Below are 7,563 nucleotides of genomic sequence, written 5' to 3'. Positions count from 1 at the left end.
TCAAAGTAAATTGCTCTCTCTCATGCACAGATTTATACCATCTCGTCTTCAGTTGTCATACCCTTCCTCCCGTCCATGGTACACGGAATCTTGTGGTGAGGCTGTTGCCCTGAAACAACTTGCTTTCGTCTCCTGGAAAGCAAATCCAACGGAAGGAAATCTCATTTCCTTTCACAAAGCCCGAAACAAGTGTGTGTCCACCCTCAGGAGAGCCAGGAAACAATATCTCACCATTCTCAAGACCGAACTCTATTATCTGTCTCCCTCTTCCAAATCTTGGTGGCGTCTGGTCAAATCTGTTTCTGGTGTTTGTTCCCCCTCCATCCCCTCCCTCACCTCAAACGGCTTAACGGCTGACTCTGCACGTGAAAAAGCTGAATGCCTCAACTCTGTGTTTGCCTCTAAATCTTGTGTCCCAAACCCATCCCTCTCTGTACCCACCGTACCCAGTCGTACCCAGCTGCTCCTGGACTCTGTGTCCTTTCCTCCTGACAAGGTGGAAAAGTTTCTGGCAACCCTCGACTCTGATTCTGCAACTGGTCCTGACGGCATCAGCCCACGGGTCCTAAAATCATGTTCTTCTGCACTTTCACTCGCTCTTTCTGTTCTCTTCACCCTCTCTTTTGCTCAAGGTCATCTGCCATCTGCTTGGAAATCAGCCAACATCACCGCTTTGCACAAAAAAGGTGCAAAAACAGATCCCAGCAACTACAGACCAATCAGCCTTCTCCCAATTATCAGCAAAGTCATGGAATCCATCATTGCTTCAGATATTAAATCTTTCCTCTTTTCCAATGGCTTGATCTCTGATCATCAATTTGGTTTCAGACCTGGTCACTCTACTCTGGACATGCTGCTTCTGATTTCTCAACAATGGATGGAGGTCCCCAACGCCAAACAGGAAATTAGAGCTGTCTCCCTTGACATTTCACGTGCCTTCGATACGGTCTGGCACCCTGCTCTGCTCTCCAAACTCTCCTCCTTTGGTATCCATGGAAATCTCCACGCATGGCTGGCGGACTTCCTCTCTGGTCGTAGTCAACATGTGGCCCTGAATGGGTTTCTCTCATCTCCTCTTCCTGTTCAGGCTGGAGTTCCCCAAGGTAGTGTTCTGGGCCCTGTGCTTTTTCTGGTCTTCATCAATGATCTCTCTGACTCTCTTGAAAATCCTCTCTATCTCTTTGCTGACGACTCTACTCTCTGTCGCTCCATTCCTCATCCCTCAGATCGGCAGTCTGCAGCCTCCTCACTCTCTGCAGACCTGGACAAAATCACAGACTGGTCAAACAAGTGGAACATGTCTTTCAATCCTGACAAATCTCACACTCTTACAATGTCTCTCCGAAAGGACCGACTGGACAACCCTCCCATCTACTTTCTCAACAATCCTCTCCAAGAAGTTCTGTCGCTCAAGCTTTTGGGTCTCACTATCTGCCATGATCTTTCTTGGGAAAACCACATTTCCAAGCTGGCCTCCAAAGCCAGTCGCCGACTGGGCATCCTCCGTCGTGCGAAGTCCTTCCTTGGCACACCTGAGCTCCTCACCACATACAAGGCTTTCATCCGCAGCTCAATGGAATACTGTTCCCCCCTCTGGGCTGGTGCTCCTGCCTCACACCTTGCTCGGCTTCACGCTGTTGAGGCCAAAGCTTTCAGAATCATTGGAATCTCCTGCGATGTAGTCAACGCCGAGGGCCTTTCACTCACTCACCGCAGGCAGGTTGGTGGTCTTTCTGTCTTCTACCGACTCCTCTCCGGCCTTGCTCCCCCAGCTCTCTCTGTGCTCTGTCCCCCCAATATTCCTTCAGGTCGCACAAGATCTGCCTGCAACCCTCTTCTGGTTAAACTGCCAAAGTCTAGGCTCTCTGCTCACCTTCACTCTTTCATTCCCCTTTTCTCCCACCTCTGGAACAAACTCCCCCACTCCCTTCAATCCCACTCCTCCCTCCAGGTCTTTAAAACAGCTGTTCACCACCATCTCTTATCTTCCCCCATCGAAAACCTTGATCTTTTCTACCCCCGGTAATTCACCCCAGAGTCCTTGCAGTGTTCATATGTTTTAATCCTCTCCCACCTCCCCCCAAGTCCTCCCGATGTCCCTGCTCTCAAATGTTGTGTTTGTGTCCTTCCCCCTCTCTTTTGTGTCCTCCCCCCTCTCTCCCCATCTTGTCTACCGCTCCCCTTGTTTTTTGTGTTTTGTGTGTCGGTTTGTCTTTTTGTGTGATTAATGTTAGCTCTTTCACGAGCCTCGATCTTGTATACAAAAAAAATAAAATAATAAATAAATAAATTCTACAGGATAATTCTACAGGGTGCCTCTAAAGCCGTGGGTCTTCAGGGTAGTTCTACAAGGTGGCTCTAAAGCCGTGGTTCTTCAGGGTAATTCCACAGTGTGGTTCTTCAGGGTAATTATACAGTGTGGTTCTACAGGATAATTCCACAGGGAGGTTCTAGAGAGTAATTCTCCAGGGTAATTCTCCAGAATAATTCTAAAGGGTGATTCTACAGGATAATTCCACAGTGAGGTTCTAGAGAGTAATTCTACAGGATAATTCTACAGGATAATTCTAAAGGGTGATTCTTCAGGATAATTCTAAAGGGCGATTCTGCAGGATAATTCTAAAGGGTGGCTCTAAAGCCATGGTTCTTCAGGGTAATTCTACAGGGTGTCTCTAAAGCCGTGGTTCTTCAGGATAATTCTAAAGGGTGATTCTGCAGGATAATTCTAAAGGGTGGCTCTAAAGCCGTGGTTCTTCAGGGTAATTCTCCAGGGTGGCTCTAAAGCCGTGATTCTTCAGGGTAATTCTACATTGTGGTTCTTCATGATAATTCTAAAGGGTGATTCTACAGGATAATTCTAAAGGGTGTTTCTGCAGGATAATTCTAAAGGGTGTTTCTACAGGATAATTCTTCAGGGTGATTCCACAGGATAATTCTAAAGGGTGATTCTACAGGATAATTCTAAAGGGTGATTCTTCAGGGTGATTCTAGAGGATAATTCTAAAGGGTGATTCTACAGGATAATTCTAAAGGGTGATTCCACAGGATCATTCTAAAGGGTGATTCTACAGGATAATTCGAAAGGGTGATTCTCCAGGATAATTCTACAGGGTGATTCTACAGGATAATTCTACAGGGTGATTCTGCAGGATAATTCAAAAGGGTGATTCTACAGGATAATTCTAAAGGGTGATTCTACAGGATAATTCTAAAGGGTGTTTCTACAGGATAATTCTAAGGGGTGATTCTCCAGGATAATTCTAAAGGGTGATTCTCCAGGATAATTCTACAGGGTGATTCTACAGGATAATTCTAAAGGGTGATTCTACAGGATAATTATACAGGGTGATTTACAGGATAATTCGAAAGGGTGATTCTACAGGATAATTCTACAGGGTGATTCTACAGGATAATTCTAAAGGATAATTCTACAGGATAATTCTAAAGGGTGATTCTACAGGATAATTCTAAAGGGTGATTCTACAGGATAATTCTAAAGGGTGATTCTACAGGATAATTCTAAAGGGTGATTCTACAGGATAATTCTAAAGGATGATGCGACAGGATAATTCTAAAGGGTGATTCTTCAGGGTGTTTCTAGAGGATAATTCTAAAGGGTGCTTCTACAGGATAATTCGAAAGGGTGATTCTACAGGATAATTTTAAAGGGTGATTCTACAGGATAATTCTAAAGGGTGTTTCTACAGGATAATTCTAAAGGGTGATTCTCCAGGATAATTCTACAGGGTGATTCTACAGGATAATTCTAAAGGGTGATTCTGCAGGATAATTCGAAAGGGTGATTCTACAGGATAATTATACAGGGTGATTTACAGGATAATTCTAAAGGGTGATTCTACAGGATAATTCTACAGGGTGATTCTACAGGATAATTCTAAAGGGTGATTCTACAGGATAATTCTACAGGATAATTTTAAAGGGTGATTCTACAGGATAATTCCACAGGGAAGTTCTAGAGAGTAATTCTACAGGGTAATTCTCCAGGATAATTCTGAAGGTTGACTCGACAGGATAATTCTAAAGGATGATTCTACGGGATAATTCTAAAGGGTGGCTCTAAAGCCGTCATTCTTCAGGGTAATTCTACAGGGTGGCTCTAAAGCCATGGTTCTTCAGGATAATTCTAAAGGGTGATTCTACAGGATAATTCTAAAGGGTGATTCCACAGGATAATTCCAAAGGGTGATTCTACAGGATAATTCTAAAGGGTGATTCTACAGGATAATTATACAGGGTGATTTACAGGATAATTCTAAAGGGTGATTCTACAGGATAATTCTACAGGGTGATTCTACAGGATAATTCTAAAGGATAATTCTACAGGATAATTCTAAAGGGTGATTCTACAGGATAATTCTAAAGGGTGATTCTACAGGATAATTCTAAAGGGTGATTCTACAGGATAATTCTAAAGGGTGATTCTCCAGGATAATTATAAAGGGTGATTCTTCAGGGTGTTTCTAGAGGATAATTCTAAAGGGTGCTTCTACAGGATAATTCGAAAGGGTGATTCTACAGGATAATTTTAAAGGGTGATTCTACAGGATAATTCTAAAGGGTGTTTCTACAGGATAATTCTAAAGGGTGATTCTCCAGGATAATTCTAAAGGGTGATTCTCCAGGATAATTCTACAGGGTGATTCTACAGGATAATTCTAAAGGGTGATTCTGCAGGATAATTCTAAAGGGTAATTCTGCAGGATAATTCTAAAGGGTGATTCTCCAGGATAATTCTACAGGGTGATTCTACAGGATAATTCTAAAGGGTGATTCTCCAGGATAATTCTAAAGGGTGATTCTACAGGATAATTATACAGGGTGATTTACAGGATAATTCTAAAGGGTGATTCTGCAGGATAATTCGAAAGGGTGATTCTACAGGATAATTATACAGGGTGATTTACAGGATAATTCTAAAGGGTGATTCTACAGGATAATTATACAGGGTGATTTACAGGATAATTCTAAAGGGTGATTCTACAGGATAATTCTACAGGGTGATTCTACAGGATAATTCTAAAGGATAATTCTACAGGATAATTCTAAAGGGTGATTCTACAGGATAATTCTAAAGGGTGATTCTACAGGATAATTCTAAAGGGTGATTCTACAGGATAATTCTAAAGGGTGATTCTCCAGGATAATTCTAAAGGGTGATTCTTCAGGGTGTTTCTAGAGGATAATTCTAAAGGGTGCTTCTACAGGATAATTCGAAAGGGTGATTCTACAGGATAATTTTAAAGGGTGATTCTACAGGATAATTCTAAAGGGTGTTTCTACAGGATAATTCTAAAGAGTGATTCTCCAGGATAATTCTAAAGGGTGATTCTCCAGGATAATTCTAAAGGGTGTTTCTACAGGATAATTATACAGGGTGATTTACAGGATAATTCTAAAGGGTGATTCTACAGGATAATTCTACAGGGTGATTCTACAGGATAATTCTAAAGGGTGATTCTACAGGATAATTCTACAGGATAATTCTAAAGGGTGATTCTACAGGATAATTCCACAGGGAGGTTCTCGAGAGTAATTCTACAGGGTAATTCTCCAGGATAATTCTAAAGGTTGACTCGACAGGATAATTCTAAAGGGTGATTCTACGGGATAATTCTAAAGGGTGGCTCTAAAGCCGTCGTTCTTCAGGGTAATTCTACAGGGTGGCTCTAAAGCCATGGTTCTTCAGGATAATTCTAAAGGTTGATTCTACAGGATAATTCTAAAGGGTGATTCCACAGGATAATTCCAAAGGGTGATTCTACAGGATAATTCTAAAGGGTGATTCTACAGGATAATTCTACAGGGTGATTCTACAGGATAATTCTACAGGGTGATTCTGCAGGATAATTCTACGGGGCGCTTCTGCAGGATAATTCGAAAGAGTGATTCTGCAGGATAATTCTAAAGGGTGATTCTACAGAATAATTCTACAGGATAATTCTAAAGGGTGATTCTATAGGATAATTCTACAGGGTGATTCTACAGGATAATTCTACAGAGTGATTCTACAGGATAATTCTACAGGGTGATTCTACAGGATAATTCTAAAGGGTGATTCTACAGGATAATGCTAAAGGGTGATTCTACAGGATAATTCTAAAGGGTGATTCTTCAGGAAAATTCTAAAGGGTGATTCTGCAGGATAATTCTAAAGGCTAAAGGATGATTCTACAGAATAATTCTACAGGATAATTCTAAAGGGTGATTCTTCAGGATAATTCTAAAGGGTGATTCTATAGGATAATTCTACAGGGTGATTCTACAGGATAATTCTACAGGGTGTTTTCTACAGGGTGATTCTACAGGGTGATTCTACAGGGTGATTCTACAGGATATTTCTAAAGGGTGATTCTACAGGATAATGCGAAAGGGTGATTCTACAGGATAATTCTAAAGGGTGATTCTTCAGGATAATTCTAAAGGGTGATTCTACAGGATAATTCTAAAGGGTGATTCTACAGGATAATTCTACAGCGTGATTCTACAGGATAATTCTAAATGGTGATTCTACAGGATAATTCCAAAGAGTGATTCCACAGGATAATTCTAAAGGGTGATTCTACAGGATAATTCTAAAGGGTGATTCTACAGGATAATTCTAAAGAGTGATTCTACAGGATAATTATACAGGGTGGCTTTAAAGCCGTGGTTCTTCAGGGTAGTTCTACAAGGTGGCTCTAAAGCCGTGGTTCTACAGGATAATTCCACAGGGAGGTTCTAGAGAGTAATTCTACAGGGTAATTCTACAGAATAATTCGAAAGGGTGATTCTACAGGATAATTCTAAAGGGTGATTCTACAGGATAATTCCACAGTGAGGTTCTAGAGAGTAATTCTACAGGATAATTCTACAGGATAATTCTAAAGGGTGATTCTACAGGATAATTCTAAAGGGTGATTCTACAGGATAATTCTAAAGGGTGGCTCTAAAGCCATGGTTCTTCAGGGTAATTCTACAGGGTGTCTCTAAAGCCATGATTCTTCAGGATAATTCTAAAGGGCGATTCTACATGATAATTCTAAAGGGTGATTCTGCAGGATAATTCTAAAGGGTGGCTCTAAAGCCGTGGTTCTTCAGGGTAATTCTACAGGGTGGCTCTAAAGCCATGATTCTTCAGGATAATTCTAAAGGGCGATTCTACATGATAATTCTAAAGGGTGATTCTGCAGGATAATTCTAAAGGGTGGCTCTAAAGCCGTGGTTCTTCAGGGTAATTCTACAGTGTGGTTCTTCAGGGTAATTCTACAGTGTGGTTCTTCAGGGTAATTCCACAGGGTATTTCTATAGGATGGTTCTACAGGCTGGCTCTAAAGGCGTGGTTCTACAGGGTAATTTTACAGAGTGTTTCTACAGGGTAATTCTACAGAGTGTTTCTACAGGGTAATTCTCCAGAGTGTTTCTACAGGGTAATTCTTCAGAGTGGTTCTACAGGGTAATTCTACAGAGTGGTTCTACAGGGTAATTCTACAGAGCGTTTCTACAGAGTAATTCTACAGGGTAATTCTACAGGATGGTTCTACAGGCTGGCTCTAAAGGCATGGT

The sequence above is a fragment of the Myxine glutinosa genome, unplaced genomic scaffold (assembly GCF_964187855.1).
Source record: "Myxine glutinosa unplaced genomic scaffold, kmMyxGlut1.1 SCAFFOLD_460, whole genome shotgun sequence".
NCBI classification, from domain to species: Eukaryota; Metazoa; Chordata; class Myxini; order Myxiniformes; family Myxinidae; genus Myxine; species Myxine glutinosa.
The sequence above is the reverse complement of the archived record's forward strand: the minus strand, read 5'-3'. Positions refer to the sequence as shown.